Raw genomic sequence first — 20,000 nt, 5'->3', positions numbered from 1 at the left:
AGAACACTTGTACTATTCATTTCGTTAAAAAAAAACTCACAGATCTCAGAAACTGAGCACCATTTTCGGTTGAAGGGAGTGTGTGAACATGGAACTTGCATTAATAGGAGTGGGAATGGGTCGAGCATTGGTATGCTTCAACCTGCCACGGCAGACACTTCGTATCCCGAAGGGTCGTCTGCTGTCTTATCTTCTTCCAAACAATTCTACCTGGGCGGATCCTGTCGTAATTTGGTAATTATACCTTCCGCTCTGTACTTTCTGATCCTTTAGATCTGAAGAGTGCAGAAGGAGCGACCGATTGCCTGATACGCAAAATAGTTTTTTGATGTCTGAAATCCTCGGGCAAGGAAACTTAAAAAACAAAATGCGCCACCAAGAACTTCCCGCGGGCGCGAAGAAGTTTGTTGGACAATGAATTCCTGACGCGCAAGAAAGGGAACGAAAGTATCCGCGAATCACACAATTGAAAACCCGTTTACACAGATAGAAGCAGGGGAACGGAAATACAAAAAAAAAACGGATTTTACACGCCAGATCTCTGCTCTGGTCCGGTGAGGCGCCCCTGATTGAAACCGGTTAGCAGTGCCGGTAATTATCGCAAATGGTTCAGCTGTTTGGTGATAGTGACAAATAGTGGCGCTGCCAGTCTGCTTTCGGCACAATATTTGCAAAGATGTGACCGGATTGTTTGCGCCACGCGTGCAGCGTGGTCGGTTTGCCGCCCGACGACCGTTCTTATACACATACTTAAAGATTTCACACGGAAAAGTTTGGCGAATGAGTAGGTCAATTCAAGCTGGTTTGCTAAGTGGTAACACATTGGCGGATTAATGGAATTATAAACTTTTAGTAATGTGTTTGCTTCCATTACAGATGATATGGAACGATAATTGTAAATTGAAAAGACACACGTGTTTTCCAATTTCGCGATCAAATAAACAAAAGATTCAATGCAATCTGTTTGATTGATTATTAAACAGAAGAATTTAAGATTAAGAGAAATCGCTAACATAACGTTTATATTGATTCGACCAAGTGGAACATGTGACATCCTTGATTTATCATTTTAATCATAAAGTAAACCGAACTGAACGGACATTGCCTTGATGATGCGGTTGTGAATTCTTATTTTAATACAATAAGTTTGCGCAATGAAGTTCTTCAATAATAACATTGCGTAAGATTACATTTTACCGATAGCAAATAGTATTTATTTTAAAAACTGTTTGCATGTTTAAAGAACAGCCTATAAGCAAATTGGTTGGTAGTGATGAAATTCCTGTATTTTGATCTGTTCCAAGCAGTATTGTATAGATTTTTTGTTTAAGAAACGACCTTTGGTGTCTTATTAATAGATTGCTTTGGGAGAAAGACTTGCAGAACTTATAGCAAACTCCGCTCTATGAGATTATCTGGTCAAACAGTGAGCTCTTAGTAAACTCAGTCAACATTTAGTTGGTGTTTCAAAAACAACTCATGCTGTAAAGTACTAACTGTAAATACTTTAGATAATAATGTTATTTTTCCTTGTTTCTTTTAAATATATTATTCGCAAATAATTGCGCTACATTAAACAACTTGAGCTCAAAGCAAATGTAACTAATATAAAATTCTTGCTATACGCGAACTTCCTATTGTGTGAAACCGTTTAGCAAATTGTTTTACATCCATTATACTGTTTCCCATCTCCGGAGCGCTGGAGGAACAGTTAAACTCGTCCCTTCTTACCGAAAGACCAGGGACCCCGTAACAACACGACAAATCACTTTAAATTACATTCGTTCTCATTCTCGTGACATGCCCGTCGGCGACTGCGCGCATTAATTGTGCATTCAACGGTGCACATGCATTTGCATTTTGCATTTGTTTGATGTCGGTAAACACTGGCGGTCGCCCTCGCTATGTGTGTCTGCACGTTTCTATGGTTATGTGGTTATTTGTTTTGCCAGTTCTTTATTGCACTTTAGCTGTCACAACACCTGCAGACCTCTGCATGTTGACTGGCGGAGGAATCACAATACTTTCACCTTCAGTGACAGTATTGCCCCGTGTTCCCCCGCGAGCGCATTGATTGTCCAACAAATTTGTCACAATAGATGGCTAGATGCATTCCTTTCCTCCCTCAAGGATGGCTCCTGGACTCGGCTACACGGCTGACATCTTAACACCTTTCCGGTTGTCACGATTCCACGGTTAGCCCTTTAGGGCAACCGACATGATCGCTCATGACAGTTTAATTACGGTTCCCGTGTGCGTTCGGGGCCCGTCTGCCGCAGTTCTGCTATGCGGTGGTCATCCCACCGTCGACCACTGGCGTCGGCGCCACTGTCCTACCGTCAAGATCCATCAACCGAGGCGAAGACGACCGGGGCCGTGAGAAAGTTCGTTTTGCCCTCGCCCTCCGGGTGGTATGTGCACTGGAGCCGAAATGCTCCGAATTTCTGGGTGCGGCTCCCTACAAGGGGTGTGCCTGTGCGCGTGTGTCTGTTCGTAACATAATTGTCGTAATGCTGATTGCGTTCTTGCGCTTCAACCGCAACTCCGGGACTTCAGACTTTCTCGTGCGAATCTTGAAGAGCAGAGCATCGAGAGGGGGGAAACTCGATCGATTGTTTCTAGCTTTTGCCAGGAAATAGATTCGCTTTGCAGCGAATGGAACGAATTTATGGTCGATTGTTTAACGGTTTAGCTCGGTGGCTGGTGAACAGAGGGGCGCACTCCACTCCCATCGGGCAAGAATTAAGTAATTATTGGAGGTAGTCATTACTGACAGACTGGCCCCATTATTGACACGTGCTGACAAAATAAATTCGACATTATGGAACCATGTTTTATGCTGTTTTCTTGTTTATTTCTAATCGATCTAGAGTCAAAAACGGTTCCAATAGTCACAGTTCACAGACGTTGCCTGTGACTTCTGAGAACTGATCAATACAAAGTAACCAATGTCGCCAATGGCGCAACGGTACGTCACATACATTTCTTCATGCGATGCGTACGATGTCACGACCAGGCGGTGGTGGTTTGGTTGATTTATGTGACAAAGAACGAGCCGGTGCGCATTCGTTTCTCCAATCGGTTTCCTTCGCTTCGGTTTATAATTTATGAATTTATTCAAAATCCCTTTTGGCTGCGACTGGGACCACCAATACGCTAACCAACCCAGCATCTCGCAGAGAGACGGCATCGGAACGCGATTCCGTTTGCGATTTGCACGAATCGATCCGGACAACGCACTTTGGATCACCATCTAGGGAACGCTGGTGATGGAGGTGGTGCTGGTGCTGGTGCTGGTGGTCATGCATGATCTATTTCCTACGCCTATTCCCAGTGTGCGGAAAACTCGTAAAACTCGGGGACACATTGACTTTGTCGTTGGGGCGGTTTTTGGCAAACGGTGGCGCACTCACTAGCAGCCCCCCGCTTCACCATTCCCTTTTCCGCCCTTTGGGCGCAGTGTTCCTGATGCGGGTTTTGACATTTTACGATCGCACGACCGTGCGACTCGTACCATTTGGATCGGTATGTTGATGAGCTTTTCGTCTGTTCTCGGCTTTTATGTTGGCACGAAATTGATGGCTTTTATGGGTTAAGACTGCGTTCACACTTGGCTGAACTGCGCTGCTTCCACAGGGCCAGCGAAGCGCGTCTTGAGTCACAATTTGTACAATTCGTTTAGTATTTTATAGGAACCAATTTGGGTGTTTGCAGCGGGGCACGCCCGTTGGTATCGCGTAGCGTTATCTTGAGTTCAGCTTTAATTTGAGTTTCCTCTACATTCTGACACCTTAAGCCGGACTGGCACTGGCAAAGTGACTTGTAGTGGAAGTTTCTGTCTTGTCTTTGTTTTTAATAAATAATCATCTCTTACTCTCTTTGTTAGTTGGCATGTGGCACGTAAAACGGCAATTACGAATTGATACGTTACGACATTACTATTGCCACGTGCAAAAACACCTACCCCCGAGCTCGGTTATTCAATTCACATTCCTTTCTTCTACTCTTGCCGCCAACCATTTCCTGCATAGTCATTTGCATAATCGCTGGATTGAGGACAGAACAGACGGAACACACATTTTCCCGGGTTCCCAAAATTGGGTCTCCAGTTCGTCCTCCGTGTCTCCGAACAGAACACCTGGCACACTGGTAAACACCTGGAACAGGAAGTTTCTCTCATGAGCCGGCAGAACTTGCGGAATTTGGTCGCCCATACTCCACCGTCACGTTGCCGCAAGGGCTGACGCAGAGATAAAAATAGGAATTTTAAGCAGAAGAACTATGGAGCTTCTGGTACCCGTGGGGACGCAGAGGGATATGTACCGGATGCTATAAGGATGCTAGGCAGAGATTAGGAAATAGAACAGGGCAGAACGAAGGACGCGAAGGACGATGAAGAATGGTAAAGCGAATAAGTGCCAAGTAAGGCCGACATTCGGCAGCGAGCAAAAAATATGTAAATTATGAATCACGGAACAACGCGTACGTTCGTCCGTACGCTAAAGATAAAGAGCACGGGTTCCTGGGTCCCGTCTATCTACTCCGCACCGAGGAGACTTCTGTCTGTCTTCCATCGTAGACAGCGCGGTACAAGCTCTTCGTTCGCGAGTCGTTTGTTGTTCTACGTTGTTCCATCATTTTTCAGGTCCTCCGGAACGACGGGACTGTATAATGGTGTAAAATGTAAAATATAGGCCTTCTCACCACCGTGCGACCACGGGTCGGGTTCGGTTGTTAGCATAACCTAGAACATTCGCATTCTGATAGCCTGCCTGTGCCCGTTTGTAGAGATAGGGTTTCGATTTTTGCCAAATGCTTGCAGGTGCTTGCTGCCGAGCTGGTGGATACTGTTTGACGTGATGGTTTCTTGTGATCCTGTAACCGGGAGTGCCAGCGGATTTCGCAATACCAGCGACCACATGGACCATGCCGTTGTCTGGCCGTTGGATTGTGTAACCGGGAGAAAAGGGAGAGCGGGGATTGACGACTTGCTGTCGAGCTCACTCTGCAGATACTACACACTTACCACAGGCCGGTCGCGGTGCGGTCGATTTCACGTCTATCGCCTGGAATCCGCATCATGTATTCCGTTCAGGCCTGCCGGGAAGCCAGGGAGGCAACATTGGGTTGCCGGAAGTTCGGGAAAAACCCGGAAGGAAGAAACTCCGGTCCTGTCAGTGTTTTTCCATCTGGCCGCATTATCGAGCTGGGAGCAGGAGCCGGAGTAGGAGGAGAAGGAGGTGGTAAACCGACGCTACACCATCGCCCAGTGCCGGTTTGCGTCTGCGTCGCTTCCTGGTTCCTTGTAAACGATGATGGAAATGGGGAGCGTGATGGTGGTGGTGGTAAAACGCCAAAAGTTTTCTTTTGAATATAAATTTCGCTCCCCTTGTTTCCACCGCACCCAGGCATTCGCCTAGTATATGGTACACGTTGCTCCAGGCACGTTGCTCCTTTGAATTCTAGGCCGCCCTACGCGCCAGGATGGTTGGTGGCCAAGAAAACCGAGATCCTGACTATTTCATTTGGATGCGACGGCACCTCAAGCAGTGGAGTGACTTTATTCTTAGGCGAAAGACCAAATTCCCGATGGCTTGTACTCCTTCAAATGGTGTCCTGTCGTGAGAAGCCATAAAGATGCACCGGTTTAAGGTCACAGTCACACTTGGCTATAGCTTCCGCAGGAAGGAACCAAGCTGTTCGGAAAAGTTGTTTCCAAGGAAAGTTCCCCGGGACGACTGTCTGCGGGTGTATGTGAGTGGCCAAGATGGATGGCGTGTGACCGGAGGACACCTATCATGAGTGAAGTTAATAAAGCTAATGTAGAGAGAGGTGCAATGCAAAGAAGGTTAAACTACCGTATTTTCCGCCAACACAGCTGACCCCATCTCACTCATAAACAGATGTTTTCCATGTTCCGTATTCTTCTGAGATTTCTGTTGGGAAAGTGTTTTTCACGAATTGAGTTTCTGTTTAAAGGAATCTCTAACGTCCTAGTACTCCTTTCGTTGTACCATTATTGTTGTATTTAAAATTGAATTTTGTAATGTAAAAAGTGATCGCAGTCTCCCCTCTTCCGTGACAATGTTTTGGTCTTGATCGAATTTCCACAACACGCATGGAAAGCGATGGAGGGTTTTCCCTTTCGATCGATCCAGATTTAACATTGCCGTGACCAGGATTCGAACCTGGGTTACTACGGCCACAACGTAGGGTCCTAACCACTAGACGATCACGGCTACCGAGGGTCTTGTTTTGCCCCGATTCGTTGGCGGTTTGCGAAGTGGCTTTTTGGGGTCTCCACTGCTGGGTCGAAATGAAGTGAAAGTAGCTCAAGCGAAACCCAATGAAAGACTCGCCCCTCCGCTCGTGTTCGCTGGAGGGGCTGAAAATCGAACAGAGAGGGAAATCAGATCGAAAAACCAGACAATGCGTAGCTGTAAGGTCTTACAATCGCAATGTTTTACTCCAAAAACGAGATTAAGAAGTAGGGAGCAAGTGTTGACTGTTTGGTTTCCCTCATCTTTAACACATTTTCATTTCAATAATACCTTTGTTACCGAACGTATTATAACGTATCTTGTACAATTGTTGTAACCAATCATCTGTACAAGGGACAAAGATTCAAATTCAGTGTTTACGGACTGCAATATCCTTTTTTGGAAGGATTTTGATCACCAGCTGTGCTCGTTTTTGAGAGCGATTTCATCGAATCCTCATACAACCTTCTCACAGCCGTGATCGTCTAGTGGTTAGGACCCTACGTTGTGGCCGTAGTAACCCAGGTTCGAATCCTGGTCACGGCAATGCTTCCATCGCAGCATTGTCACGGAGAGAAAGGGATAAGTGTGTAGCTTTTTATGGTTTAATGGAGAACACAATGTTGATTAGTGGATAGAAGAGAAGGTACTTGAGTTCTTGGACTACTACCTACGCAAGTGGGCTCATAATTACTCCGGAACACTTCAGAAAAAAGGGTTTAAATTGCTGTGAGTTAGTAACCATTTGTGTCCATCTGTTACAACTGCCATTGGCCACGAGTGTAAGTAGCCGCCTCATTCATGCAGTTACAATTTGGCTGCGCCCGCGTAAAAGTGTCTTTCTTTCAAACATTCAAGTGGGGAGGCCTCTCTTGGGACGACATTGTGGCGGAGTAGTGAGTGGACGAACAATTGTCACCGAGCGAGTTAAAGAACGATTTTAATTTAATTCAATTAATCACACCCCTAGAGGACGCACGGTGGAGAGAAAGAGAGAGGGAGATTAGAACGACGGAAAACCAAGCATCGAAGGCTGGTTGAGAAAATTTCGCCTCGAGCGCTCCCTGATCGAGTGATCGAGTGAAGAGCGGTCGGTGTGAATTGTGCAATTTGTCGGAGGAATTGTAATTCCCTCTTCTGGGCCAATCATTAGTTTCTCGAAAGAAGGACCAAGAGCCCAGAGTGTTCTGCTGAACGAGAGCCTTTCAACGTTTTCATTGCCTCCCCTGAAGGGCATTTAGGTTGTTTGCCTGTGTGTGGTGTACTGGAAGCCTCGTGTAACAAGCCTCAATGTTGTTTTTGCTAACATTTTGTGCGTTGTGTGTTTCCCAGAACTCCACTTCACACAAAGCGCTTCCATTTCCGCGCTAGAGAGTGTACCAATTTACAAGTGCTCTGAATGCTCGGATGGCCCGTCGATTGAATGCAGAATTCATAATGAGTCTGGCAGCAAACATTCACAGTACACCACTCTGCACCACACATGACGCCTGCAGATGGGAGTTTTCCCGAAAATTGGCATAACTTGGCCGCGACGTAGGTCCCTAGGCTAGAGGTGTATACAATGTATCCCGTTACGGGCGAACGCAGACGAGTACAAGGGATGTCGAGGACGAGTTTCGTATTCGTTATGCTGCTTCCAGACTCTACCACGAGACGGATGTGCTGCTTGCTGTTAGTGCCTTGTTAGTGCTGTAACCGCTGCAGAGGAAATTAAACAGAATCAATAAAAGAAATTACGTTTTGTAGCGCTTCCGGGCCGGCCAAACAGGGATCTGAGGGTTGGAGGAGCACTTCTTTCTCGTCGAAACCTCCAGTAGAAGCTCCATGAAAGGCACACGTCCTGTTGTGAACCGTGACGGAAACGGTAAGGTTCGGTGAGGTTTTACATCTTTTTCTGCCAGAAGAGACACTGCCACGTTGACGCCGTTGCACTAACGTAGCAGAAGAGGCAGAATACTGAAGTCTTCACTTTTGAAGGCATCCTTTCCTATGCGGCACCCGGGCATCCGTCAGGCAGTGCCTTTCCGGCCGTGTCTGTTTCCGGGATGGCTGGCTCGGGATCCGTTCAAACTGCAGACTGTTTATTCTGTATCTTGTCCCGCGACGCGGTTGTGTCGTCTTGGCGATAGCTCAGCTCTTTGTCGAAATCGAATAATACTTCGGCGTGCAGAGCGCTTCCAGGGTGCTTCCCCATGGATGTTGGAGGCAAGTTTGATTGTTTTCTGATGAAAAGGGGTTTCTTGGCTTAATAATTCAACCGGATTCGGCTTCGCGAATTTCGCTTTGCCCTGGCTGCTGCTGCTGAAGATGCTGGAAGTCTTGGGAGAAGCCAGTAATGAAGGCAGAATGTCTACTCCATTGTTCACCGAGGCTCATCCCGACAATGTAGAATGTAATTTGGTCGGTCCTTCATCCGCCGAAGAGAGAGAGAGAGAGAGAGAAAAAAACGCTATAGTTGCCGAAAACCTTCTTCATCCTTCGCCTTTTTGTACCATCTAGCCTCCATGCTTTCTTGGGCCAGTTTGCCTGGATCTGGTAATTGTGCTGATTTGGCAGGCTGACCGGAAATAGAGTGTTAGTTTGGCCCGAGGACTCGGAAAAGTGGACGGACGAAACCACTCCAGCGGGTTGGGCAGGACGGGGAGGGGCTTTCCCAATAATTGGATTAGTGAGTGGTGGTGGTGGTCCAGATTGAGTTTTCTATTTTGAGGGAAAGGCAATGTTAAAACGATGGCCCCGAAAAGGATGTCTCGTGTGCTTGCCGGGGAGGGCGTGGAAAAAACGGGAGTCCTGAGGTTCGTTCGTTCGTTCGCTTCGTCCGTGACCCGAAGACATTGAGCCTAACTGCTGCTGCTGCTGCTGCTGCTGCTGCTGCTACTGCTGCACCTCTGCTCGAAAGGGCTCGAGCATCTAATGATTTCGTTTTCTCGCCATCATCGCCGAATGCGAAACTCAATCAGTCCAGAGGTTGGATTTGGGTTTTATTGATTGAAAGTGCTAATGAGCTCATCAACAGGGCCATTGCACACGAGGATTGCGGATCGATCGACTGCGTGCCAATGCTATTGAGCGAAAAATCGTGCTAGGAACGTATTTTCTTGGTCAAAACATACTTGAAGAGATGTTCGATAAACGCTTGGGAAAAGGATGTGTATGTGGTTGATTCCATTCCATCGAAAGTGGGCCAGTTGAGTGGATGTCAAAGACCAACTAAAGCGGCAAACGAATCTTCATTCGTACTATTCCGCAGATTTTGGGTGAAATATTCAATAGATAACCGCTCCCGTAAGACCTGTTCGTGTTTAAATAAACGATATAGCGTCAAAAAACGGAGCTTCTATCTCGATAGGTTGCCGGCGCCGGTGTTTTCCCCGCAGGCAAAGTGGCATCGCGGAAATCCTCGAGGGACTCGAGGATTGTGCTCGAGGTAGAAGGCGATGAATGGTGTGCTTTCAGCAACTATTCAGCAACCGTCCACCTCGACGGGGTGCTCGTACCCTTAGGTGTTACGCAAGAACCTGGTTGGCGCAGCAACAACGTATGCAACACATCCGGAATCCGGTCGTGCCCAGGAAGGCAAGGAAAGCAAGGGCAACGTTCTGTACAGCCTTTTGTCCATTTTGCAGCGAGGGACCGCGGGCGAGTGTTGAAGGGGTCTCGTTTTGAGAAGGGTCACTGGCAGGCTGGCAGCGTTTTGCAGAGAAGGGAAAATCTCCGTTCACCTCACCGCGTCACCAGGGGCGAGGGGTTGTGCACCGACAATACGCAGGACAAGGACCTAACCTGTCCTGACGGAGGGGTGAAATGGTCTTTGTAAAAAGGATCGATCGAACGGGAACCATATTCTGCCATTGGCATCGTGTCGCATCGAAGATGAATGCTTTCGTGATGCGCGAGATGGCGCGGAGCGGATGAGTGGATGGTGGAAAGTGGGAAGATTTTATTACCCTGCTGCCATTACACTGGCACAGCAAAAACCACCGGTAATGGGGTCAACGATCTCAGCGTTGGTTGAAGCTGATAAGGAAGGGGGAAAAGTGGAAAAGTGGGTTTCCGCGGGTGCAGGAAACGCGAAGTGAGCGAAAAAGAATCGTATCTGGCTTCGTCACTTGGCGCAACAGTTTTTTTTTGCTCATCAAACTTCGGTTTGAACAGGTTAGAGAGAATTTGTGGGAAATTGGTCACATACAGTGGAAAGATAGAAACTTAATGGTGGCATACACTGAAGCACATTTAACTGAAATTTTGTAGGTAAACAAGAAGCTATGTTTTCCTTTTTTATTGTGGCATAATCAACATAAGGTTTCGTCCGTTGTTATGTGTGTTTAAAAAACAAAAAGTTTAGAGTAAGATAACATGAAAATTGTTATCTGCAGTTTATCAATTATTCATATGTAAAACAATACTCTAAAAAGGGATAATCACAGCTTACAATTTGTTAAGAAAAGTTTAATTTAAGTTTAATATGTGTTAAGTAGTTAAGTTAAATAGTTAAACTCTCGTAAAATACACCAAACTCTATCAGGTTGACGTAAGATTTATCTTTTTATGAAATAAACTTTTTGTTAATTTTGATGAAGTAAGGATGTTCAATTTATGACGATTTAACAATTAATGACGTAAAATTATCATATGAAATTTAATTGATTTCCAAATTTACGATATTCATTCCCGGTTTGAGTACTACAGAAATTTCTTGAAACATCTTTTTAATATAAAAGCCAAACCATTGATAAAGGTTGAAATCATCAAAAGTTCATTATCAAACCGTCACGTTGAGTGAATTGCATGTAATAGTATAAAACACAAAGTGATCCTAATAGATTGATGCAGTTGAATCGATGAAGACCTCCATTTTCCGTATTTCAATATTGAGTAAAACTTTGCTCCTTTTCCTGGTTTGCCAAAAAAAAAGTGAAGAACAGCATACGAACCCGTCAGTTTCCCGGTGCTCTCGGTTCCCCTACCATGCACGACGTCGTACGTTGCAGTGACGCGGATCGAAATGCGTTTTGCTTCAGATGCCGCCCGCTTTGCTGACATTACTTGAAGCGAGATGAAAAATACGTAATTCACCAACATCTGCCACCGATGCTGCTGGCGCTGCTACTTCCTATTGGTACGTTTTTACGCTCGATGGGAGGTGGAACAGCTGGATAGGGCTCGTGTGGCGTCTGATTTTTCCGGTGAACAGAGTCCTCCGCATCCGCTGCCAGAGACCATCCACGAGGGCAAGTGCACACCGCCACCAGCCCCGTGTTAGCATCGTCGTCGTCTGTGGCCTCGACACGAGTTGGGAGGGAAAATTTAGGTCGTAAGTGGTTTCTGGAAGCTGCTCTTGCTGCTGCCATACTGCCACGCCAGGCATGGCTTGCGTACAATGTTTTTCCTTACGCCCGGGCCGAGTAGCGAGCCCAGCGGAAAATCGTGTAACATGAGCGCACCCTAAAGGACGCGAGACCACACCAAGAGACAGAGAGACGGCACACAGGTTGGCAGAAGGGCGCGCGGCAAGGCTGAATATGGAATTTGTGGCAATGAGCGCACAACATACCGGAATGAGGCACTGTGGTGTGAGTGGTGGGAGTGTTTCCCGAAAAAACTGGAGGGTGATTATTCCGGGAACATAAATTGTTTGTGTTCGATAGGACGAATGATTGCTTTATCCCTTCTTCAAAGGGATTCAAACGGGAAATGCCTTCCTCTCGGGTGGAGAATGGCTTTCCGATTTCCCAAGGGCAGCACTGCGGAGGATAGAGTTTCATCTCGTGCTCGTGCTCTTTGTGGTGCGCTTGTTTCGTCAGGGATTTCGCCTGCGACACTTTATTGCGGAATGATTTTTTGCTAAAGTCTACGGCGTGCTAAAGAGACTGCAAGTGACTGATGTCGTCAGCGTTGATGTAGAGATGTTGATTTCTCTGCAAATCCAATGACAGTAATGAGGATAATCGTGGTTTAGATGACTTGCGGACGGATTTATTCGATAGACTAGTCGTTTAAGGAATTGCGTTTCTTACATTTTATCTGAAGCTACCATGGACGGTCATTTTATCCATCAAATTTTGGTTGGCTGCCGACAAACTGATCATTGGGTTAGTGGCAATATTTTCCATGCACCCATGGCTTTGGTTTTTTTTATTTTGCTTAACAGTGTCCTTACTTTTGCTTCGCGAACTGTTCGTCAGATCGATCAAATTACCGTCTATGTGAGTTTAGGATCTTCCTTGGGATTTAAAAAAATATAGCATAAGAAAGGTTAACTAATTGCCTCGTAATTTAATCGAACACTGCCGGTTGCACAAGCTATGAAGAGCATGCTTCTGATAAAAATAGCAGAAAATGCACAAGCTACTTATATCCTTGTTATCCTTAATAAATTCAGAAATGTCGAAGATAGTGCCCTAAGTACACAAAAGCTTCTGCGACGAGTATGGCGATCGTTGACGCTGATTAGCGCTGAAAAGCGACGAAAGCACGCGGAATTGATTCATTACCCACCATTTTCCGGTAGCGCTTATTGGGTACAAAGACGGGTTCGGATCTGGTAAAAAAATCGACAAACATTAATCAAAGATAATTGCTCAATAATGATCCTCGCCCAGCGTTAGCCCAGTGCTCACCGATCAATTACTTACGCTTCCGGGAACAGTTGTTTAGGCCCGCCGGTGGTGAGGCGGTGGCTGCTTGTGGCGTGTGCTAATTTTGGAACGCTGCTCCTCGTAATGTTTCTCCTTTTTTTTCGTTATCTACTGCTCCACTGGTAGTATCCGACGATAGCAGCGAATAGGAGGAAAGAAGGAAAAAGAACCACGTCCAGAACTAGGTCACTCGTCCTTATTGTTTGGTTCCTTTTATCCTCTCTCTCACTTTTCCTGAAAGCATACCGGGCTTTACCGGGTGTATGTGAGCACAATTTATATCCTTCGCGTAGGAAGGCTCCGGGATCGGGCTTCGGTTGCGAGCATGCATAATCCGGAACCCGGTAATGATGCTGATCCTGGCACGAGATGGCAGCAGCCTAATGGGGGAATGGGGAGCAGCTCGTTGGTGGAGCGTGAGGCTTATAAAAAAGCCTGGATGCTGCAAGCTTGCAACCAGAGCATAAGCGATTTCATGGGGCTGGTTGGCGGTAGCACTACTAAGGGATGGAAATAAAATAAAAGCATATGCCAAACCGGCTTCTGGATGCCCACTATTAGCCGGCAGCTTAATGAGCTGGTACTGCTGAAGGCAAATGCTTGGAATCCATTTTGAGAATGCTCTAAATACCTACCTTATGCCACAACAACAACCAATTATTTAATACCGAATCGTTCTGGCGAATGACTCTCTTCCATGTTGGTTTCCAAACAAATTTGGGGCCAGTTTTTACAGAAGTTAATATTTCGAGTGACTTGTCACGATCTGTGCTATCGATTCAATTGTGCTTTGGTTTGTCTGTCAGTTGATACATAGAATTGCGGCTTAACGTACGCATTACAATGGTGGGCTTCTGGGTTTCTAGAATGGCAACGCAAGAAAGGCGACCCTCGGTCGACGATAAGATCCTTCCAAGCTTCACGAGATGGTGTGAGATTGCAGAATCACTTTCCTGGGATTGTTTTCTCTCCGTCCGGCCACGGTTGGATGGGTCGGATGGATGGCTTTCGGGGTTGGGTGTCGGGTGAATCTCTTCGAATCACTTTATTTATTGTTGTTTTGTTGCCATGAAACTTGTTGTTTTCGATGTCATAAAGAGTGCTTTACTGACATCGGAAGGCGGTGCAAGAGCCCGGTGAGACCGGCCGAATGTTTTCTAATGAAATGCGCCGATTCTTTTCTTGCGAGTGATGATTTATGCGATCGCTCAATAGATTATCATTTCATAACTTTTTTTTATTACTTTTTCTGCCGTTTGGGCGATGCTGTTTTTGGGCAGGACCATATGATGGTTCGAGACAATAGATTCAGTTGAATGAGATTTTTTATGAAAAGCATTAAAATAGAATCAAAACATTTTATTCAAGGAATGTTTTTAAACCTTGCTTGATGATAAAAGGATCTAATTCAATTAAATAACATCTTTGAATGATTGCTATACAACTAGGTATACAATTGCAAGATGCCCAAAAGAAATGTATAAATATTAATGAATGTAAAGGAAAGAACGAAGAAAGACGGTAAAGGTTTGATAAAATGTTTCAGTAGCTCACCTTTCCATTTGTTAACATTGATTTACGGTCTGAGTTTTCTCTCTATGTGACACATCGTTCAATAAGTTCTGTGAATTTTCACGATTCTCCATTTTCTTTCTCCGATTATCACGGTTTTCTTGATTTTTCCATCTTCAATAAGTCCCAGGACTTATTCAACGACCTGTTAAGTTTAAGCGTAGTTAGTCCTTGTTGAACTAATTCATTCTTGATGCCACTACACAACATTGACAATAGATTCGTAAAAGACTTTTCGTCTGCAAGATTGATTGTTTAAGTTTCTTGTCAATGAACTGATGATAATGCCAGTTAATACTATTTGATTTTTTACATTACTTCTTTAAATTAATTGTAGACTCTATCTGTTGTGCAGAAGAAACGGTGTTACTACAGTCCGTCCTTTGCTATTAATTCAAAGTAATCCATAAGCATTTTTACATCATTATCATAGAATGAAAAAAATAAAATCTTCACTAAAAATGCGGTAAACATTAAATGGCTGTTATGAAATTTGTTTGCAGGTCTGCAACATCCCTGAATACGAGGATATCTCATTGAATGGCAATTAATATATACACCCCCGATGGACACAAAAAAGCATCAATCGTTCTGTGCAAACCAGTGGTCGCACGTAGGGGGCTCAATTAATTTGGAGTTACAAAACCAAATCACGACTCACTTTAATCCGGATAATTATCAACCAATATTTTACGGTAATACCGGTGACCATGAACCACACACAAAACAATGGGCTATGTTGGAATGGCTCTTGATGCAAACCCGATAATCAACAATTCATTACCGCACTTACAGTTCAATGATAGCGAGAGTGGAGCCAAAGTGGCCGCCATGTAACACCCGGGCACACGCGCGCCTATGCTGGAGAAAGCCCGTCCAAAAACGAGGAAATCATAATTCGTTCCCTCCCGCCAGGCTCCAGTTCCTCGGGACCACAGTGTTGAAGCGATGCTTTGTCAGCATCCCCGGAACGCACTGTTCCAGTGGATCGGTTGAGCCCAGGACCCCAAACTCTCTGGACCACGCCGGCGCGTATTGCACATAAACGCAGCAATCCCGCAGTCTCGCCGATCGACGATAATAATTCATGGTGGTGGTGGTCCGGGTGGACCGGCTGTGGCCAGCGCCAGTGGCCACCGCCGTGATTTAATAGCCTTTATGTGCCGCCATTCGGGGTTGACATTCGGGGTCAGCTTGGGTGCGTCGACCACGCTGCTGACGCAGATTTCGGGTGCCCATAAATGCTCGCTGCTCTCTAGCGATGGTTTTTAATCGAAATCATGATGATGGTGGTCGAGGGATTTTATGGTGAAGGTGGTGGGGGTGGGCCTCCGATTTTAATGCTTCGCTACCTTGGAAGGGAGGATAAAGTTTGGGCTGCGTGCGTTGTGTGCCGATTATTTATGATATTTTCGATTCGATTCGTTAGAGTTTTGATTCGTCCCATGTGGGGGCCAGCCAACGGCCATAAAACCGTAAATCGGCATCGAATTAAGACATTTTATTGAATGCAACGACCAACGGGGTGGTGGTGCTGCTGCTGCTGCTGAGCACAACACAAAAAAGCGTGCGTTGGATTTCGGTTTTTTCCCTTTAAACGAAATCAATGTTCGATACAGAAAGCTGAATGTCGGAAATGTCGTGGCATTTAATGCTGTTGACCATTTTTTCTCCCCTTTTCTCTCACGGTTTTATCGTATAGAAGCGCGATGTTTTGTCACCTCTTTGTGAAGGTTTCGAGCATGGGCTTTGATTTATGGAACCCCGAAAACACAGCATCCCCCGTCCACCCCGGCCGACAAACCGTCATCCCGGAGCGGAACATTGAAAGCAGCTGCACCGCCGCTGCGCTGAGGACGAAAGGAGGACCCAGAAGTTGATGGCACGCGTCACCGGGTGTTGGCGTGTGTGTCTCTGGTCAATGGTGCCAGAGAGTGAGATGTACGAAGGATGCACAAAAAGGAACGACAAAATGGAAGTCCGATACCGATTCTCCCGGAGACCAGCAGCAGCTGGTGGTCTCAAAGGGAAGAGCTCGACTGTTGGACGGTGCTAAAGAATGTTTGGTATGTTTTCAATTATGCTACACCACACTCCCCCCCGGCCGGTGCAATGTTGTTCCACGTTGGTTGAAAGGATTTCGCTCCCCGCCCCTTCAGTGCAGTTTGCAGATTATCGGGATTTGCAGCGCTGCTCCGTGGCCGGCCCCCGGGGGCCACAGACATTAAACGGAGCGTAAAGCAGACAGCTGACAGCCCCGAGCGTTCCGTTTTTCGGCCCTCCAGAATACCGTATAATTGCAAATACTTTCGACAACCAAACCGATGAATATCTCGAGGCATGTTCCGTTCGGGGGTAGGCGGAGCGTCCGATCGCGTATCATTTCTGGCAGCTGTCAATGTTCATTTGTGCCAATCGAAAGCATCATTAAGGCGATCGTAAAACGGGGATTCTAAATTTGTTCATCACACCATTACCGCAAGCGAACATATATTTATGCGTGCGCATTGTCAAAAAGGATTTATATCGTGATGATGCGATACCGGCCGAACTTCGTTATTTATTGCCAACTTTTTCGTTTTGCTAAAAACACGATGATGATCATATTAATGAACTTCTCCGTCGATGGATACAAACGGATCGCACAGCTGGAAACATGCACTCAAATCGTTCGAATGAAATTGTGTATATTTTCTGTTAAATTATTTAGTCGCCCCCATTGGGTTCTGCCCTCTCGTGTGGGTGTTTTCAACCCCATAGCCACCTCTCTCGTCATCCAGCCAGCCGAAAAAAAACACGAAACATTAAAATACCGTGCACGTTCGGTTTGTTTTGCGGCTGCGGAGGATAAAGTTTGCAAAGAAAAAAAAACCTTTTAAAACAAATAAACAAACAGCCGCAGCGCCAGCACCAGCACCAGCAGCAGCAGCAGCAGCAGCCACAAAAAAGCGCCCGAAAACCTTGTACAACCTAACACAATGCCATAAACAATTTTGAACAATCCCCCCTGGATTTCTGTTGTTCCAATACACGAAACAGTTCGAAATGTGCGAGAAATTAGGTAGCGAGCACCATTGGACAAGAGAGAGAAGAGTTGGAGCACAGTTTTGTGGGAGGCCCAGATAAAGCAAATTCCCTTCCGAGCGACCGGTTTTAGGTGGTCGAATCCCCGCCACGGCAGCTGTTGCAAAAAATGTGTGTGGGCAGAGAGCATTAAATAGTTTATCTCCAACCATATTTGTCGCCGTTCGAGAGAATGTGATAATTGTTTTTGGGTGCATTTGGTGCATGGGCTACCCGCGGGATTGTGTAGGTGTGTTTTGCATTTTTAGACAGTTTTATTAGCGGGTTTGCAAAGCGATTGAACTTTCCAATTTGGCATAAAGTACCTTTTGAAGATGATGTAGGATTGTTTTTCTCTCCCTCTCAATACTCAATGAAATGCAGTTTTTTAATTGAACAATATTAAACATTGGTCTGTCTGTTGGAATGTTTGTTTTAATTTGCCTCCAGTACAAATATTTATCGTGAATTTATTAAATTTTCTATCTCATATTTCCACCACAGACCGGTGGCTTTCAGCGGGAATAGCTCGATACCGAATTTCCGATCGACCATAAACGCATGTGGCATTTAGGATTTATTAATGAATTTTAAATGTATCTGTAAGATAAGGGTCAGCCGCTCGCTCGCTCGGGATCAGCACATCATCCACCACGGTTTGCCCTTGATTGCCGGAATTCGGAATGGCGCAGTGCCGTGGCGTGGGTGCTGATGCAAACCGCGGCATAATTAACGCCAACTGTCGGGTCATCCCTGCCGAGTCTGGCAGCGCATTGCCAAACGGGTGTGAGCCCAATGGGGGGTCAATGTTGGGCTCGATGTCCATAGCTCAATTTAGCGCCCTACGTCCCTTGAGGCGACCGCCGCCACCGTTGCCACCGCTGTGCAAATGATAAATAATAGTTCTACTCGGACCCGGGTCTCTCCCGCATGAGAATGACATTCCGTACATCATTAATTAACTTTTCGGGGGGCGTGAAGCAAGCGGAGGGAGGCCGTGGAACAGCAGGAGATGATGGCGGAAGGTATTGGCATGTTAACATTTTAATCAGCAGAAAACAGTTCGATCCGATCTGTGCGCGATTCGGTCCGCTTTTAGCGCGGCGCGGTGCGGACTTTCACACTATCAGCGTGGTTGGGCGTCGTGGTAACAGTCGTACATCGGTCAACGAGCCCTTGCTGGTGGTGGTGGTCGCCCACCAAAGAACCCCAGGGGTTACTGGCGCAAAAGCCGTCCCGTCGCCGTCATTCGTGTGGTCATTCTCATTTCGTATGTACATTTCTGATGAACGGTTCCAATCCACTTCAGGCTTCAGGCGATTGCCCAGTGTGATCACCGAGAGTAGTAGTATCACCGTCCACAGTCCGTACTGGTCCGCAAAGAGTGCAGCAGTAGAACTAGCCGCTCGCCGCTTTACGCTCCGTTTGTTTCATCGATGTCCTCGAGCTGCGGCAGGATTATGCTGCGACAACGGAGTCCGTGAGAACGGAAACTTATGACGCTTTGTTTGCGACACTATGCCAGGGATAGGGATACTGCGTGAATGTTTGTGCGCACGGGGAGCCGGTCTGAGTCTGATGGATCCCGTCAACATCGTCAACATCGGATGTGGGACAATGGGGACGCGTACACGAAGGTACACGACGATGTGCCTCTCCATCCTTAAATCCTTGTCAAATCTGTAGCTAAGCCCTCCAACCAGCCTCCTGCCCGTACACGCATTGGACAAAAACAATGGCCAAGATGAGAACTGAGGAGGAATAGAAACTTCTTCACAGAAGTTTCTCGATCTCGAGTTCTTTTCCTTGGCAACCATCCACCGGTCGACAACGGCTTAGCGCCACTAGCACTATCTGATCTCGCGGCGTTTTGTGGTTTTGTTGTGCGGATGAGTTTGTTGATCTTTTTTTTTTTATTTTGAGAATTGAAGGTACAGATAGATGCGCTCGATAGCGCTGTCGGGTTGTAAAGCGAGGGATTTTTTGGGGGTTAAGGGATCTGCACGTCGTCGCTCCTTTTGATCAATGCGTCATCCGTTGTTCGTGGATTGTTAGCATGTGTGTTGGGGATAAGCATGCATTTGACGTTATCTGGTCCCGAGAAAGAGCTCGTCGGGATTTTGAAGAACTTGAAGCGTTATTGCAAAAGCGCAAATCGATGAAGCATCTTAGTCCTGATATGATTCATGCTCTAAATTCATCGTCGTAATTCTATGGAAACGGAGACACATAAAACGATGAAGCAGTTTTCAGAGAGAACTTTCATTAGTGCATAACAACGATATCTTGGTGAAGCCGCTTATTTTACGTTTGTCATGTTAAATCATAAAATATCAACTAATGTTTTTTTTTTTGCTTAAAGTGTGTTGTTGTATTGTAGATAATATTCTCCTTAAAGTCGTTAGTTCGATTAAGTTGTGCATGATTAGTAACAATTCGACCTAAACATCTCAGTCCTTCTATC

General features: G+C 46.0%; 1 protein-coding gene and 2 non-coding genes across 5 annotated transcripts in view; 2 read left to right on the top strand and 1 right to left on the bottom strand.

Annotated features, from left to right (window-relative positions):
- The window catches only part of LOC126571801 (E3 ubiquitin-protein ligase TRIM9), a 77,364-nt gene that overhangs the window by 2,585 nt on the left and 54,779 nt on the right, over nt 1–20,000 (top strand). The window lies entirely within an intron of this gene.
- Trnah-gug (transfer RNA histidin (anticodon GUG)) lies at nt 6,168–6,239 on the bottom strand. Its single transcript has one exon. It is a non-coding gene; the product is annotated as a tRNA-His (tRNA).
- Trnah-gug (transfer RNA histidin (anticodon GUG)) lies at nt 6,735–6,806 on the top strand. Its single transcript has one exon. It is a non-coding gene; the product is annotated as a tRNA-His (tRNA).

The sequence above is a fragment of the Anopheles aquasalis genome, chromosome 2 (assembly GCF_943734665.1).
Source record: "Anopheles aquasalis chromosome 2, idAnoAquaMG_Q_19, whole genome shotgun sequence".
Classification (NCBI taxonomy): domain Eukaryota; kingdom Metazoa; phylum Arthropoda; class Insecta; order Diptera; family Culicidae; genus Anopheles; species Anopheles aquasalis.
This window is presented reverse-complemented; position numbering and strand designations above follow the sequence as displayed.